Genomic DNA, 19,738 nt, shown 5'->3' with positions numbered 1-19,738 from the left:
TTTCCTTCCTCTTTGGCAGTTATTTAAGAGTTATAGTTGGAATGCAACTTTGGTAATATATTGTAAAAGGTCAAGAATTCTTTTTCTAGTCTTTCTCTCGCTCGTAAAACTAAAAAAGACTCAAGTTTCCTTCTTTGGGCTCGTTAAACTCCCATGAAGAAGAATGTTCATTCCTTTTATGGTCTTTTTCTCACTTTCTACACTGAAAAATCCTTAATTTTCCTTCATTGGGATCATTAAACTCCCACAAATAAGAGTGATCCTTCTTTTTATGGTATTTTTCTCGCTTGTAAAACTAAAAAAACCTCAAGTTTACTTCTTTTCGCTCGTAAAACTCCCATGAAGAAGGCTAAGTCATTCATTTTCTATTTTTTTCTTGATCCTCAATCTGGAAAAGATACGTGAGTTTTCCTCGACTGACTCATGATTAACAAATTAATTGGCCATGAATAAAGTTTTTTAACTTTTTTTGTCATCAATCTAGACCCCATTAAAATATCCACATTATCCCCAAACAAACCTACTTTGATACCAAGTAATCTATATAATGTCATGGGTATTCCACTTAATACTTGTTCACAATAGATTTGATAAAATTACACTTAAAAAATCGAAAATCAACGTTTTGAGGGTTTATTTCTCTTTAGATTTCTAGATTTGTAAATTATTATTTATTATGCATGCATGCAAATTATATTAATGAGAAAGTAGAGAAAAATGGAATAAAAAATCACGAACCATGATTGGCATAAAATATTTCCTAGGACACTTTGTTAGGAGAAAACCCAACTGGTAGGTAAGGTTAGTGTGCTCTCTTGCTCTAAATAAAAAATGGTTATGGGTGCAAAGAATTAAGGCCTATGATCCATGGGTTACTATAATGCACAAATAATCTATGTGTTCTCTCCCTAAATCCCTCTCAGATACTTTTTTATTCTATGGAAGAAGATTCACTTGAAAATAATGGAATGTCTTTCCATCCTAGTGGCTTAGTTATAATGTAACCAATAGCCAGCTACTAGTTAGGCTTTACCTATTCAATTCTTAACTAGAGTTACAATTGTCGAATCCTCTACAATATTATCCATCATGAACATGTGTATAGGCACCTTTCCAAAAATAATTGGGGTTTACATGGAATCCTCTCAATGAATGGTGGACAAAACAGGAAGTTCAACAAATGATTTACATAAATTTTCTGTACAGACTCTGATTGAGATGATTCTTGCACCATTCGAAATTTATTTATGTATATAATATGAATAGAACATTTGGTGCTAAAGAAACAATTTTTTACCCCCCCAAAAAATCATTTGATGCCTCAAAATGCTCCCAAGAGGTTTTAAACCCTAATTTTCCAAACTAGGTCTCCCCCGGTAAAAAATGGTCCTTAGATGATTCCTCTAAGTTTCCACTTTAAAAGCATCATCATAACTTAAAATTAACATAATGTCCAAACTTATAACATTTTTTATCACTACAAATAACATTTAGTGGTTTTGGTGAAGGAATAAGCTCCTCCTTCTTCTAATGCTATCAAATTCCTCCTCACATAACCTTTAAAATAATTATTTATTTTTCTCTCCTATCACATGAAAATATCATCCAAGAACAACATCTACGCATACATAACTTATTCAAAAATTATACATTTGGTAATTATGCCAACAAAACCAATGTTGTAATATTAATGGTGATATAGGCAATTTACTAATAATTCTTCACAAAGTGCGTTATACAGGTACTACATAATATTATACAAGAACATAAATAGAAGAGAATAAGGACTATGGATATAATGGAGAGACCAAAAATAAGTACTTGATATTATATCCATTACCACAACATAAAAAATCTTCCCATGTTAAATTGATGATCATATATTTATCTATGGTTAAGTTATCAAGTACTTACAACTACTTTAACCACCATGGTTGGTTGACTCAACCTAGTAGTACTCTTACTTACATCATCAACCCTCTTTCTTAATCAATTGTCTTTTATTTTCGTTAAGCAGTATGTCTAGTTGATAGAGTCAAATAGGCTGTCCAACACACTGCTTCCTTTAGAGTATACAGTTTTTCAAAGTCAAACTATATAACAAACCTTTAAGGCAAGTCACTTGATTTCTTCTTCTTTTTTCACATTTCTTTTATAAAATTAATACAAAATATCATCAAAAATATACCTAATTACGTGTTGGAGTTAATATAATGATTGAAATCATAAGAGTTTCATTAATTATCACAATATCCTAACATATTTGATCATTTTGGGGGATTTTAAATCAACAAAAAAATGATTTATATATCACCTTTCAATAAGGGGTAAGAGCAATTGCGGGATATATAATAGAGGCATCCCTTACGAATTGGAAAATGATTGCTAAAATGAGATTTGTAGGTGGCATTTCAAAATACCATTCACTTCAATGAAGCTTTAACTTGCTAGAGGTTATGGAAAGTAATAGAATTTCTAGGGATGTGGTAGCATGTGGGAATAATTATGTGTGTAAAACATTTTTTATATTAGGTAATAGATTAGGAATTATATAATGACATACGTAGTAGCATCCATTAGATGGCACCCAAGAGTTTTGGATTTATTCTCTCATTAGCAAGTTGTTTTTTCTAGTGAAATGGAAATGGTATAATGGTGGATATAGGGATTTACCACTGATGATTTTGAAGCAAGGGGAAACATATGTTACTAGATGCATAAATTTTTGAGTGCATATCTTGATTATCTTCTTGATTTAGAGGTCTTGTTTCAATCATGTTTGGATCCCAGCCCATGACGGGGGGGTCTAAGGGGCCTTCCTCCACAACTAGTGTTGTTAGGGGGTCTTGGAGGGTGGAAGCAATTCGTGGAGACTTCCTGGAAGGGGTTGTGGGGTAGAACCCCAAAAGAAAAATTTAGAGAAAAAATACCTTGTAAAATATTGTAATTTCATAGTCAATCTGGGTTGTTCATTAGGAGAAATATTTGATGGTAAAAGATATGTTAATTTAAGTTTTTTTTCCTATAAGGAAACCATCAATTTATATGAGGTAATTGTATTGTGGTTGTGTATTGTTATATGTGAGAATAAATAGGAGATTGTGTGAGAGCGAAGACAAAGTTCGAGTAGATTTGTTTTAGGTTACAACCATTGATTTTTCTAGAGAATATAAAGGGAAGGATTGGTTGTTTCTTCAAAGACAACCCAAAGTGTGTGCACCACGTATATCTATGTCTCTCTTTTTGTAGTTTGTGTCTGTATTTCTGCAGTATCTTATGTGTTCCATTGCTTTGTTATTTAATTTCTAACATATATAGGGATTCATAGATATAATTGATTTTTTTTCAATGAATGAAATATTAAATGAATATTTTTTTTCTATCAACAATGATGGGGAAAAACTGTAGACTTGGATCTTGCTATAGTAGAAGTTGGAAGTGGGATAACATGGTAAGAATATTTCTTCTTTTCTCTTTAAAACTAGGAGATGATGAAGATGATATGGTATGGTATTAGAAATTATGTAGTACATAACGAACTATATTAGGATATAAAAAAATGGTTTTAGATGACGATCAAAGAGGATTCTAGGGTAGAAAAAAATATGAAAGAAAAAGGAGCCTCTAATGTATAGGATATGATTACTTGACTTTGAGAAATAATACCCTACTAGATAAATTTTAAAAATAATAGTCATTTAGGGGCACATATTTGGCACTATGTGTAGCATTGATTAGGAGTCATTGAAGTGTATCCTTAGTTAATACCCATTTCCATAAATGATTGGTGAAATTATACACATTATTAGGCAATGCAGGTTAATGGGAAGCACATACACGAATAATGATAGGGGAACCTATGATATCTAGTAAGAGAATTACCTCTAATTTCCTCTTCCAAAATCTTCCATTCTCTCCTCTAGAAGTAGACTTATTTAAATAAATAAAAATTATATTCATATCAACACACTAAAAAGGAAAAATGTCCGAAGGAAAATAGGTAATTTAGAGATAAGCATTACAAAATCATGGGGACTCTATGATGGGCTTGGGAAAGACGCACCTATTCCACGTGGTGCTGTTGGACACCAATATATGGTTTATGGTTCTCTTCGTTCTTTCAAATTAGTTTTTAATGATGGAAGTAACATTTAGGCAAAGCAACATGCTCTGAAGACATTACTATTGATATGCATTCATAAATATGGAACAGATGAAGTTTATGGAGATTCTATGCTAGTGATAGAATGCATCTAGGGCACTTGTAAGGAAAAAACCCTAACATTAGTCCCCCTTTGAGAAGAGATAAAAATGTTGTTGCATAATTCTCTAAATTTTTTAGGCATATGGAGAACGCAACACTTAAGGTGATGATTTATTGAAATATTATTCAAAGCTTTTGTGGGAGATATTATACTTGAATAAATGTGGGGGGGTGATAGCATTGTTTCCTTCTCACATATAAGGAATTATTTTGTTGATCTAAATGCACTAGAAGAAGTCTTAAGGATCCATATTTTTCTTAAGCTATAAAAAAATTAGAGAAACTTACTAAATCTTAAAATGACCATCTATACTATGTTTCAACATAGTTTTATAAAATATCTCAAACTTGTAAGTAATTTTTCATTTTTCTAAAAATATTATGAGATATTTTAAGTAAGAAATGTTATCCTACAAAGGTTGTGTTAATTATTTTTGGACAAAAAAAATTGATTCAATTTTTGAAACAAACAAAAGAAAACTTTAAATTATCATAATAGTAAAATTTTCCAATTCTATTCACATTGATTGAATTAGACCAAGATTTTAACTTCAAATACTTATCTCTTATCCCATTTAAGTTCACAATTACCACTATTTACCTTATATATTTGATGTTTTTTATAAATTCATTTTTCCTAACATAATTTTACATAATCTTTCTCTAAATATCCTTTATATTATATTATTTATATCTATTTATATTTATTAAAATATATATTCATATTTATGAATCAATTTTAGTTTATAAATATAGTTTTTTATTTTATTTTATTAAAATTAAATTTCATATTATTTTTAATTATTAATGTTTCTTTAAATTATATTATAATATATAAAACTATATTTATTTTTCCATAATATATTAATAATTATAATAATTAATTAATTCATCAAAATGTGTAAGAGGCCCCCTGTAACTCCAAAGAAGAAGGTAATAGTAGTAGTCAAAGGAACCAAGTTACAACGGAAACAAATTCGGTAATCCCGATAATTAATTAATTCTATAAAATGTGTAAATGATATCATAGACAACTCTCCCGGAGGTAATCCCAGTATTAGTCAAAGAGACCAAGTTCCAACGAAAACAAATTGGCTAGCCCGGATACCCTGAGACTAGAAAAAGTTTAGAGAAAACCGAATACCTTTTAGATAGGTCCCAACTATATGTGCGAGGTGTCTTGATTATTGGCTGACTGCTATCATATTCTGGGAAATAGTTGGTGCATCTTGGCAGCAAAATTCGTTCGGTATCGAATTTTTTTTATGTGTACTCTACTGAGGCCGAGGAGTTTCTCTGAAAGTTATGGAAATTCCGGTCATGTTTAGAAAAAATTTGGTAAAGATTTTTGTTAATCCAAGTTATAGTTGTTAAACTTCAAAATTGTAGGTGTGCAAGATGTTTTTGATGGTGTTGAATCCATTTCCACCTTCAAAACCACGATTCAAACACTGTCTCTACAAGATTTTTTGAATTTTTTTTGCCTGAATTCTGGCCACTTTTGACCGTCCTCTCCATTTTTTTATATGGAACTAAAACATGTACTTTGATAAATATACATAATAAATTTTGTTTATATTTTTAATTTACTTTATGGTTTGTTGGTGTATATCAAACTAAAAAGAGGTTTTGAATTAATCATTTTTGAACAAAATATCTTAATAAAATACCACATTATTAATTATTTTACGTTTCATAAATTCATACTGATTTACTATCCATATATTTTAAACTATAAGTTTATAGAATTATATAATTTTTTTTTTATATTAAATATTTTTTTAATAAATATAAATTAAATGATTAAAGGAAATTTCACCTAGCACCAAACAATACTGTTTGTCAAATATCCTATTTGCAAGGAAAGCCATGGATAATTTATATTCCCTCGCCAGATGACTCCTTCCATGGAGTCAAGTATGATCTCTGTTTGTTTATTACTCCTTCCATGAAGTCAGGGAAGTTAAACACATTTAAATGCCAAAGGCTTTGATTTTTGTGGTCTCCAACGACTGGCCTTCACATTCATATCTATGGTTGGATTTAAGGTGGGATATTATGTATTTTTTTTTTAATATTAGCGATGGATTTCACATTCATATTTATGATTGGATTTAAGGTTGGATATTATGTATCTTTTTATTTAAAATTTTATCATCAGATTAAAAGGAAAGAATAATGATAAGAATTTAGTTTCTGAATTCAGGTTTTTGTGATCTATAGTGAATAAAGAAAAGTTTTTTTTGGTAGAAATCACTTGAGAGAAATTTTTGTCTTATTAGTTTAGAATCAACAAGTGTGGTTCATCATCGGCACTACCAGATAAAGAGGCAGACAATGGCAAAGGCTTAAATAGAGAGCAACCACACTTGTTGGTTAGAAACTCATAGGCCAAAAATTTCTCTTCTGATATTTCTACTAAAAGACTTTTCTTAAGAATTTAGTTATTTTAAAAATATACAAATAAAATATAGGTATTGAAAAAGTTGGCTAGGAGAATAAAATTTTAAAAATATTAAAATTAGCTTTGATAATTTCGATGATATTTTAAGAAAAATAATAATTGATTTATTAAAAATTAAAAACAAAATAGGTTGAGGAAACATATTTTTATAAGAAAAGAAAAAATTATAAATGTTAAAATTTGATCTTATAGATGAATTTAATGGTATTTCTCTCTTGAGTTAGTAAGGTCATTCTTACTTGACAAGAGTTGATGGGGACTCTTCTTGTTCTAACCTCGAGGCGTATCAAAAAATATGTGGCCATTTGGGACATGTAATAGATATCTGGAGGTTGGGTGATTGGGGACATACGGTCGATATTTGGTGGTGGCCACACACGACATGACTAATAATGCCTGCAATTAATCACTATAACTACAAGGTGTATCATTTTGATCACTATAATTTCAATGTAATTTATTTAGACTACTCTTACTCTAACCTCGAGACATGTCAAAAAATATTTAGCAACTTGTTGTGGGGAAAAGTATCCGATGCGGATGACACTAACCCTTTCTAAAGGTGACAGACTTTAGCAACAACTGAATGACAAAGTTTTCATGTTCATCTTTATGAAAGCACAGAGAGAATGGAAATAGGGTCAACCAACCTGGTGTCTTGCGCTTAGTCGATCCTTATCCTTCTCTCTTTGTATCCGATTCCCAGCTCTTTGCTCTCCAAGCCGATCCAGCTACACACAGAATCTGCACAACAAAAGGGAGCAAACTACGAGATACAAGCAATCATAACTGAAGCATGGATTAGGTTGCATCAAATATACATGTAAACACAAAAGCATCTATGTAAAACAAGTATATAGAAGAACATGCAAACTTTATTGATAGAAAGTAACAGGGTTCCAGAGGAAGTTACAACAAATGATGTTGGCTCCAATCCAGCAGCACCTCCTCGGCAGCGAGAACTCTCTTCTTCACCTCTAGTAAAACAATCACCCAATAATCCTGGCAGTATACCAATAGCACCTCCTTGCTTATACAAAATTCCAGCCTCCTTAGACCTCATAGAAGAGCTCTATATATAGGAGGGAAGAGGAAAGGATGAGTCAGCTGGAGGCTGGCATATAGCTGACTAGTGTCCTCTCCATCTTCAGTTAATCTTCAGTTCCTGTGTCCACTTGGAGATCCTTGCTTACACATGGTGATCAAGTACCTCTTACTCATCACAGGGCGAATCTCATGACCCAAGTGTCAGTTTGGAAGCTTCCTGGGCAACTGACACCTTGCAGGATGACTGTGCCACTTGGCCAATCTCGCCCAGCGCAGGTAGCCTTCATTGTTTTTGACTTCCAGCGCAGGTACAGAGTGGGACAGTTGCAATACAGCGCAGAAGCTCAGTTAAGCAACTGACATGATCCAAAATAAGCCTGTTCTGAAGTGTTTTCAGGTGGAGAACTGATTGGAAGTGCTGTTGATTGATGACCTTGTTCTTTTAGGGGTAAGAACAACATGTTTAGGGACTGAGGATCCCTGTAATTATCGACATTCCCTGCTCCTTGACGCGAGGCACAAAAATGTCTATAACAGTTGCCCCCTAAAGTATGAGGCCGTTAATCGGGTGAAATGCTTTAGCTAGAGGGTCCGAAGTTCGTTCCAGTGCTGAGGAGAGTGCTCTGTAATACAATACAATACAATACATTATCTTTCATTCATCATTATTCTCATGATCTAGCTGAGGCGGGTATTCCCATGCTCAGCTTTCTATAAATACATTTTGGTACATATGACAGACGATCGTCTGAAGACAGACTGATAATCTTCTGCTAAAATTATCATCCTTTGAGGAGGATGATCATCTGCTGCAATGATGTACATGGCAAATGCTTTTATATTTCCTGAATATATATCGCAGCCCGGATGGATGAAACTAGATCCGGGGTCTTCAAACTCGTTCGATCTTCACTCTAAGTACAAGTCGATCCATGTGACAATTACGCTGAAGTCGAACATGGAAAGACATCGCTTGATTACCGGTCAATAATGAAAACCGTTAACAAGCGCGAGAGGAATCACCAATAATGACGATGACCCTCAAGGTACGGCAGTACAATTTACGTGGCGTGAATAAAGGACTTGGCGTCGAACGCCACGCAAAATCTTCTGGTCGAAGGTCATTGATGTATACCTGTCGCCGGAAGTGAGAAACTTTCCATTGAGGCATGCAAGCTTCAAAGTACTGATGGGGGTGTTCCTAGATCGACTTCTTGGATAATGAGCTGAAGTCGACAAGAAGTGATCCGTCAAAGGAGGGCTTTGATGAATCCCACATCAATGACACGGAACGGAGCTAATGATTTTAGTGGAGGTGAAAACAAATTGTGACATATGATTTAGGGTGGCGATCATGAATGGATGAAGGATAATGTATGGCAGTGGATGGGACACGGTTGACACTTTCAGAATGACCCCTCTTGAACATATAACGACACTGATGCGATGGATTGGTAGCATTACCCCAAATGTGGATGGTTTGGCGAGGACCATGGCGGTGAGACCGGTGAATGAAACAACCCAACCCGATGTGGTACGGAGGAAAAGTGTCATGTTCAAGAGTGACTTGCTACCTTTAAACTTTGATGTTCTCCTAATTTTTCCCCAGTCATTTCTGACCAGTACCTCTTTATTTTTGTCAAGCTTGAGGAGGATAACATATGCTTGTTCTATAACCTGCCCTTCGGGCAAGCCCATCGCTATGATTTAATGAGCCTAGCGATAGGGAAACTCGTTCTCGTCTAAAGACAAGTTTGTCGCTATTTAATGAATTTAACGAGTCTAACGACAAGGATAACTCGGTCCTTTTCATTTTTAGAGAGTCTGAAAAGGTACATAAAGCTAACTCCATGATTCCTTTTTCGTCAGCTAATCCCTTAAGTCCGAAAAAGTATAAAACAATACAGAAGGGATGAATTTTCGATCGCTTTAACGAGCCGAACAAAACAAGCGCTCGGTCTTTTTGTGCAATAATCCCTCAGGTCCAAAAAGATTAAAATCTAGAGGAGGGATAGCGTTCCGGTCGTTTAACGAGCTGGAAGGCCAAAACTCGGCAAACTTTTCATATTTTACGAGTCAGTGAAAAGAGCTCAAAGAAGACTCATCTTTTGAGGAAAGAGTGATAAACAGGGATAGCTGCAGATTCCAGGTACAGGTTGGAATTTTCCAATCACGGCAGTGTCACAAGGATGGCTAGGAGAAATCACTCTTCGCAGATGTTCCTCAAAATGGGTAAACACACATATGGAGATGAACCATTGGCGAAATGAACGGATGGAGGTGACGGCAAGAACACGACCAAGGGCTTTAATATGGCTGTCAAAGGTTATATTTACCAAGGTTATTTACCGGGATGGGTTCATTTTTTAATGAGCTTGAATGCGCCAAAACACTGCTCAAACTTATGTTTATTTTTTAACGAGCATGAACTATGTGCTAAAACTGCTCGAATCTTGCATGCCCCCAGCATCATAATAACGCATGTCAAAGGAGGGTGCCCCCCAAGCTTCATTGCATTCAACTTGGTGATTGGAATGAAGGTTTACCTTTGAATTTTGAAAAGGGGATTTGTTTCATTTTTTAATGAGGTTGACATAATGGAATAACTATCCTCACGACTCCTTGTTTCATTTTTTAACGAGGTTGACACGAGATAAGAACTGTCCTCGGATCTTCATTTTTTAACGAGGTTGACCTGAGATAGGAACTATCCTCGGAGCTGACAAAATATCTAGGAATCTTCCGAATCCAACCAGAAGATTGGATTAGATTTCATTTTGTAGGTTTCCACTGTGGCCACTTCCGCCAGATTACTTGTAGGCGGTGGGGCGAAAGTACCCATTAAGGCAGGGTCTTTTAGGAAACCTACTCCGATATTTTGGAAAAAATGATCCCTTGCATGGATCATTGGAATGCTTCCTGTAACTTGTGAACTGTTGGGGAGAAAAGTTTGTTGGTCGACGATTGTAATTCCTTCTTGGGAGGGAAATGCAATCCTCCTAAAATAGGTCGACACAACCGCGGCCATGGCAAAGATCCAGGGCCTTCCTAGTAGGATGTTGTAATCGAGGTTTCCATCAATTACTTCAACATCAATTCCTACTGTTTTGCCCCCCAGTTCAACTTGCAAGTTACTTAAAATCCCGCATGGAGTGTATGATCGTCCATCGAATGCTTTTAACGTCGTTGACGAATTCGACAAGGGTGGTGAACCTAATTCTTTCCAGCAACTCATCGACATAAGACATGTAGATGCCCCCTCATCAATGATTGTTCGATGAACAGTTTTGTTGAGGGCTTTCACTTGAATAAGGAAAGCTAGTTGAGCTGGTAACTGAGGGTCATATCCTTTATGGTCAAAGGCCACAAGATTGGAATCCATTGGGCCAATCCCACCTATTGCTGATAATAAAGCTTGCTCTTGGGAGGGGTAATTTTGCACTACCTCAGGTGTCGACATAGCGGACGATGATTGAGCCATGTCCTCTATTATATTATAATCCTGTGTTACTTTTGCACGAGGATTAAATGTCGATTTGTGTACTACTCCCTTTGGCGAGTTTATTATTGGCTTACGAACGATGGGTGGCACAACATCGTTCAAAGTTGTTGTCGAACTACTAGGTTGTTGATCAGCCTTGTTATTCGACCACTGTGGATTCCGGTAATCTTTATTCCTTGTCAAAGCATTATTCTGTTGCTTAGAGGTAGACAACATAAGCACTTGGGATCCGGAAGCATTTTGATTAGCAACCAGATTTTGACTTGGATTGGGAAACGGATCAGTCAGCACTGCTGGGGTTTTTGAACTCTTGAAGAGTTTCTTAACTTCAGCTATATGTGGACAATCTTTCGTCCAATGATCCTCATCGCATATATGACACCCTGTCGGGGGTTTCCTTTTTCTTCCTGTCTTTTTCTTCTTGCCCCCTAGTTGCTTCAGTCGTTTGCCTTTGTCGGTAGACATGGCATTTACTTCTGAGGTAAGAAGTTCTTCATTTGCATTTTGATTAGAAATTTTGTGTTTTCCAGTCACGCCATTACTGGCGTGAGAGTTAGTATTCGATCCAGGAGGGGGAGGAATTGAAAATTCAGGTCTAGGGGCATCAGGTATTTTGTCGTAGAGCGTGCCCGACTGAGTATATACTAAGTCTAAATACTGAGCACGAGCAATGACTTGCTCCTCTGTTACGACTCCTCCCTTGGCCACATCTTCCGTTATAGCCGGAAGTAACGACTTTATAAACCATTCAGCTAACAGCTGATCGGGAACGTAAGTTTTCACCATCCTACGATGACGTCGCCACTCATGTATATGATCAGATATGTGAGTGGCCGTTGTCTGTTTGAAGTTGGTGAGGAGTTCTGTCCCTGTTTCATACTTTATCGGTAATTGAAAATGGGTTAAGAAAGTCGTGGCTAAGGAGCTGAAATTGTCGAAAGAGGCTCTTGGCAATTCAATGTACCATTTAGCCGCTGGACCTGTCAATGTCCTCTGGAAGAGGCGAAGCCTTATCGAATCATCATTCAAGGTATTCGACGAACACCACAGATGGAATGTCATCACATGATTCGATGGGTCTTCACCTGGATTTCCATTAAATTTAGGAATATCTGACGGAAGTTTATGTGGAATCGCTGGCCACCAAGGGGCATAAGCAATTGGATCATTCGTCAGCCGGTTTAGATCTGGTAATTCTAGAGTTGCTACAAATGGCAACTGTTGATCCAGGTTAGGTGAAGCATATCCAGGATAAGATGGTATCGCCTGAGCAATGGGTCTTTGCAGACCAGCATTATGTTGACAACTTAGACAAGGTTGATGGGCGTAACCATTATAGTATGGTTGCCCATTACTTACAAAGACTTGTTGCTCAGGTCCTTGATATGATTGCTGGAAATGCGGTTGTTGAGATTGAAGCAGCTCTGGTTGTTGGACCATTTGCTGTTGACCAATACCGGATGATTGACCAGGATGAGGAGTCACAGTACTTGTTTGAGTCTGAGTCGCTCCAGATAAGGAGGCACTACCCTGAGATTGTGATTGAGTCACTGAGCCAAGAGGTTGTTGTATTACAACAGGTGGCGTTTGTACTTGCGACATATTTGCCATAGCAGGTGTAGTGGCAACATTCGACACAGGGCGGACTGGTTGCATAGAATATACAACTCCTGGTTGTTGAGGCAGTATCGGTACCCAACTGTTGGATGTAATTCCAGTTTGACCTGAACTTTGTTGTGAACTCACGGATGGGCATCCTCCCGGAGGAGGTAATGAAAAGGCATACTGCCCCCCATATGGTATCAATCCGGAACTCAAGGGGATCGATCGCCCAGGTTGACCTCCAAATGGATCAATTTGGCGAGTTTCAACATAAGAAATACCAGATGATAATCCGGACGAAGAAATAGGAACTAACCATGTCATCGTCCCTGATGGGACTCCGGCTTGTTGTTGACAACTTGCCGGGACAGATGGTATACCAGCGAACATCGTTGGAGTAGCAGTAGGAGCCTCTGCTGCTGCTGTGTCGGACGACACAGTCCTGGATGTCGATGGTTGTTCAGACATATCTAGTCTATCCAAAAGATTTCTTAGCGATTTTACAGGAACTTCCACTCGTGGTGGACTAACTTCGAAGATCAACGCGGGAAGGGTGATGATTATTCCGTTTAAAATAAATTTTATTAACGACGCTTTTAGACACAAACTTGCTTTTTCATGTTTTAAGAGTCGAGAAAAAGCTAAAGATGACTCTAGTCGCCTTCGATGTATTAACGAGCCCGAAGTGACAAATGCTCGGTTGGACCTTTTCAGTTATAGAGTTTGAAAAAGGCCAAAAGAAACTGCTCTGGAGATCTAGGCAGAGGGTGTGCCAAACCTTTCGCGAAACCACAGAATACGTTTTACGGTACGGGTGGTCGATCTTCGTGAATGCTGTGTTCACTGCATCGCGATCAGTAGGGCGGCCGACACGGTTTCCTAAGGATAAAGGATAAAAGCCTATAGGGGTCTCCCAATATACGCGACGGTACGCGGGAGCTCAAGTCCGTGTTAGTGCCACCGACTCTCAGGAGGAATCACCCACCTTCGTAGAGATCGACAGTCACTATGTTTAACGACGCCGGAACACGTCTCTACCTAGACCTCTAGATGTTTGCGTTAAATTACAAAGCGTTGTTATGTAAATTGAGTTTATTTTAATGTTGATATTTCTTAACAGTTTGTCTTTCAGGATCACCACGAGTTGTATTGGTACAAATTCCTAAATGCAACTAAAATGATAAGCAAGCTTTCACAATCCTTTTAGCTTTGAAAATCCTAACTACTGAGGGGAGAGAAAAACAATATCTTTCCACACAGAGCACAAAGCACAAACTAATGCACTTTCTCCTAGATCAGACACCCAAACTTATCAAAAATGCAAATGAAAGATGCATGGATTTCTTTTCTTTTCCTTTAATGTTGATGCTAACAAAAGGAAAACTGTTGTATGATTTTCGAATTCAATTTGAAGCGTAAACAAACAAGTATTGTCTAAATGAAAAGACGCTTTACATGTACTTGTTTTAACACTAAAAATATATGAATTCAAACCATAAAGTGAAAAAACAAAAAAAACTCAAACAGCCATGAACAGTAATAACACTAACTCATAAGATCACAAAGATACTTTTACAGTTCAGGATCTAAGAGGCCACAGCTACTAGGTTCGCTTTTCACAATGGGAAATTGTAACTGAAACAAGAAATACTGAAAGAACGTTTACAATTTCATCACACAACTGAGGCGGAATAATGCCAAGGAGAAGTGGTCTAAAGCAAGTACAATAACCAGCAAGCAATCAGCCAAAAACAAGTGCAAACAGGGCCAAGACACAAAGGAAGAGCTGAGCTAGACTAAGGCTAACTGGACCAGCGCAGGTGCTAGTTCACCAGTTTCACTCTCAGCGCAGTTCCCGAAGGGACTACCTGCGCTGTAATGCAGACTGCCAGTGGACAGCCTGCACTGACTTACGAGAGTTACGTCTGCTAAGAATTCCGGGTCATAAAAAGCTCAAAAATGTACTGTTTTGACTGAAATAAAATGCTATGGGTTAAGTACAGGTTAAGGGATGATCAAGAGGATAAAGATCTATCACTAAGAGTAAAGATTCATCTGTAGATTAGCTCTTTAAATCTTGAATTTGCTCAGCAAAGGAGCAAGAGTAGCAAAACCCTCTACTTCGCTTTTGATAGAGTCAAAAGCTTTTCGATTCGGTACTCCTTTCTTCAAGAAATGAATAGCAAAATCCTACAACAACAAGATACTAGGATCTCCCCAGTGGAGTCGCCAGTTTGTTGTGGGGAAAAGTATCAGATGCGGATGACACTAACCCTTTCTAAAGGTGACAGACTTTAGCAACAACTGAATGACAAAGTTTTCATGTTCATCTTTATGAAAGCACAGAGAGAATGGAAATAGGATCAACCAACCTGGTGTCTTGCGCTTAGTCGATCCTTATCCTTCTCTCTTTGTATCCGATTCCCAGCTCTTTGCTCTCCAAGCCGATCCAGCTACACACAGAATCTGCACAACAAAAGGGAGCAAACTACGAGATACAAGCAATCATAACTGAAGCATGGATTAGGTTGCATCAAATATACATGTAAACACAAAAGCATCTATGTAAAACAAGTATATAGAAGAACATGCAAACTTTATTGATAGAAAGTAACAGGGTTCCAGAGGAAGTTACAACCAATGATGTTGGCTCCAATCCAGCAGCACCTCCTCGGCAGCGAGAACTCTCTTCTTCACCTCTAGTAAAACAATCACCCAATAATCCTGGCAGTATACCAACAGCACCTCCTTGCTTATACAAAATTCCAGCCTCCTTAGACCTAATAGAAGAGCTCTATATATAGGATGGAAGAGGAAAGGATGAGTCAGCTGGAGGCTGGCATATAGCTGACTAGTGTCCTCTCCATCTTCAGTTAATCTTCAGTTCCTGTGTCCACTTGGAGATCCTTGCTTACACATGGTGATCAAGTACCTCTTACTCATCACAGGGCGAATCTCATGACCCAAGTGTCAGTTTGGAAGCTTCCTGGGCAACTGACACCTTGCAGGATGACTGTGCCACTTGGCCAATCTCGCCCAGCGCAGGTAGCCTTCATTGTTTTTGACTTCTAGCGCAGGTACAGAGTGGGACAGTTGCAATACAGCGCAGAAGCTCAGTTAAGCAGCTGACATGATCCAAAATAAGCCTGTTCTGAAGTGTTTTCAGGTGGAGAACTGATTGGAAGTGCTGTTGATTGATGACCTTGTTCTTTTAGGGGTAAGAAAAACATGTTTAGGGACTGAGGATCCCTGTAATTATCGACATTCCCTGCTCCTTGACGCGAGGCACAAAAATGTCTATAACACAACTGCGGACATATGACATGACAGGGAATATCCTTATTTATCACTATAACATCAGAAGCATAAAAAATTACCATTATAACTTTAAAGAAATGTCTATCTTCTATTATCATGTTTAGATTAATTTAAAAATTATTTAAAAAATAATATTATCTAATATAGTCTATCTATATCTATATCTATATCTATATATATATATATATATATATATATATATATATATATATATATATATAATAAAATAAAATAACTTATAAAAAAAAATATTAAATTAAATAAATAGTAAGTTTAATTTTTCAAAAAACATGGTAAAAAAGATTACATTTTTCTAACCTATAAAATTAAAATTATATATATAATATTTTAATTTTTATAATTCTCATATAATGTGTTCATACTGAAATATTCATGACTAGAAAAATTAGAATATATGATTCACTTCTAAATCGGAAGTATAAAATATTCCACTCCATTCTTTGCCAATCTCTGTTCCTTCATTTGGTGGCCCTTTCCACCTTTTGAAACATGTCCTCTTTTCCTAATTCACATAAAAATTTAACAGATTCGTGAGTTGGCTACACAAATAATTTTTCTCTTGAAACTAGGGCCATAGTTGACTACACAGAGAAAGGAGGTCAACATCCAGAGTGATCTTGGTGCTACTATGCAAGTTACTACATGAATATGAGTAAGGAGTTTTCATTTCTTTTCAAAACTTGGAAGGTTGATTGTTTGGTGTAGAGATAGGTTTGCAAAATTTGACATATTTTCATGGAATTTGAGGATTGAAATGAAATTCTGTCACCCTAAAATTTCCTAATATTTTAGATAAAGAATTTTATCCTACAAAAATTGAGCTAATGATTTTTGGAAGAATAAATGTTCAAACATATTTTAAACAAACAAAAAGAAAACTTTGATTTATCATAATAGTAAAACTTTCCAATAAACATTCCCATGAAATGCATTGCATTATACTAATATAGAATTGTGGGGTTATAATACACGTTTTCCAACTATGGATTTAGTTTTGTATTGTAATGTAATGTGAGCTAGGCCTATGTTACGATGGCCCTCATGTTTACAATTGGATTTTTTGTTATCATCATGATCATACAAGAAGATTTGTTAGGGAAATAAATTTTTTTACACCATGTAATTTTTTTAATTATATTTTCATTTGGGATAGTGCTTCCAACCATTCTAGAATGAACTCTTTTGTTCCAGAAGATATAGTTACAATTATTTTCTTTGGAAAACGCAGTGGGGTTTTATTTTAATTTATTTATGGAGATGGTGATTGCGATTTTAGAAGATAGTGGGAGGAGGAAGTTCAATCAAGTGTACGCATAGATTAATCCAACCAAACCATGATAGTGTTTAATGAAACATATAGCTGGAAGCATGATGAGGATTATTAGGTGAGAAGTAAATACTATAAAAAGGGAATATAGTAGGGGTATAAATAAAAAAAGAGACAAAAAATCTTATAGAAAAATAATATTTAGGATATCAAATAATATTTAGAGTATAATAAAAAAGGGATTACATATATATTCTAATTTTACATAAATGAGGTCCTATACCATAGTTGAAATAATTAAAACCTTCATGGAAATTTCATATTACATTGATTTACACAATATAGCTATAGTTTACTACATGCTTATAATGATGGAAATCTCTCCCATTGAAACTAGATCCATATATTCTCATGCTAGTAATTTTACTAACTTCATAAAGTCCACTAACTCCTTATTAACCTTAACCTTTGAGAAGACAAATACAATGGCACATATACACCTACTTCACACAACATGATTCCATCATCATAACTCTACATAAGTCATTCTCTAATTAACATTATTTATGTTGTGTAGAAATAACTTAAAATGATAATGTAATTGATACATATAATACAATCTTATAAAAAATAAATTCAAATACTTATTGTTATACCTTATTTAAGTTTACCTTTCTCCAATTGTATACTAATATTTAATGGTGTATTATTTATATTATATGTTCATTGAGCCTAGAGGATCACCCTACAATCCATGATGAGATTTGTTAGTGTCTATGAGTCATTAGTGACCAAATTCACACTTTCCATCTGGTTTATAGGGTCATTAGGTCAAATTGTTATATTTTCAAATAAAATTTGATCATTTGTTAGTGTCTTGGTCATATTACTACTCCCTCCATGCTCATGGTCATAAAATGTTGTCATGTTCTTATCATCACTCCTTGTGATAGGTCACCAAGTCTTGGTCATCATTGAAGTTCATCATATCACTGCAAGGTTTCAAAGGTCCTTAATCATGGTTTTAGGTATTTAGTTGGTGTCATTATTAAGTCATATCATCATTGTCATTTAGGAGTCATGTCACCACCAGAGTCATCATGGGAGTTAGTAATTATGGAAAGTGTTCAAAAGATTCCAAAAACTACATTTCACTCTTCATGAAGATGTAACTTTTCCTAAGAATGTTACAAAGTTGTAGTACAGTACCTCATCTCATTATTTCTCAAAAATACATTATGATGTCATTCCACCGCCAAAGGAAAAATTGACTTTTCAAGTTATAAAAGACCATCCAAAGCATTCAAAGGCCTCATTATATCTTCCTTGATCTATCATCCACCATTCAACATATTTTCAGCATTCAGAGACTTAACATTTCCATCCTCAAGCCCTAAACAACTAGCACATTGTGTTTCTGTCTTGGCACGCCACGCTTCTGCTACCTCCCTGCATTTTATGTTTTTGGAGGACAAAGGAGAAAAAAGAGGGTTCAACCAAAATTCTACAAGTTCAAGACACTATCAACAAGTAAGTATAGCCTCTCATTAGATCTCATTTAGTGAATTTTCTTCAGCAAGTGGTGAAATTCCTCTCCTAGGGTTTTTCGTTGCGCATTTGGATTAGATTGGTGTTTGCTTCATTTTAGTGAGAAATACCCTGGTTTTCCTATTTTGACACCCTTTTTTATACTTCATACACCTCCCCCAACCATTTCCCACATTCATCTTCCTCATTTCAATTATTTCTCCCTAAAACGCTAGCCCATGCTGCGCTCTTTCCAAATTCTGGGTTAAGACTGTGTTTTGGGCTTTTTCCCCACTTTCCCTCATCCATTTCAAGAAATTAAACTTCCCCAGTGTCCCTAACATCTATCCCTACCCCGTAGAATTTTCTCACAAATTTCCATAATCCCTATCTCGTTTATTCTCTTACCTAAATTAGCATTGCTTCTTTCCCCCTGTTTTCCCATTCCCATCCTTCTCTTCCCTCCTCCCAAGCTAGGGTTTCTATCATTCAAACCAACACCATGGATAGTGATAAGAAGAAATATAATAAGGAAGGACCTATATCCACATATGAGCAATATCATATGCAGGAAATCAATGCTTCACCATTTATCAAAAGGTCATTTGCTACACACAGGGGCAGTCTTACCTCAAAATCCGTTTATGAAGTAACGAAGATTAATTTTACAAAAGTGAAAGCGGTTTTTGTCATTAATAAACAAAAAAAAAAAAAAAAAAAACTCCT

This window comes from Pinus tabuliformis, chromosome Q (assembly GCF_031772625.1).
Source record: "Pinus tabuliformis cultivar Carrire ecotype Pingquan chromosome Q, CPIR1, whole genome shotgun sequence".
In the NCBI taxonomy this organism is placed as follows: Eukaryota; Viridiplantae; Streptophyta; class Pinopsida; order Pinales; family Pinaceae; genus Pinus; species Pinus tabuliformis.
The sequence above is the reverse complement of the archived record's forward strand: the minus strand, read 5'-3'. Positions refer to the sequence as shown.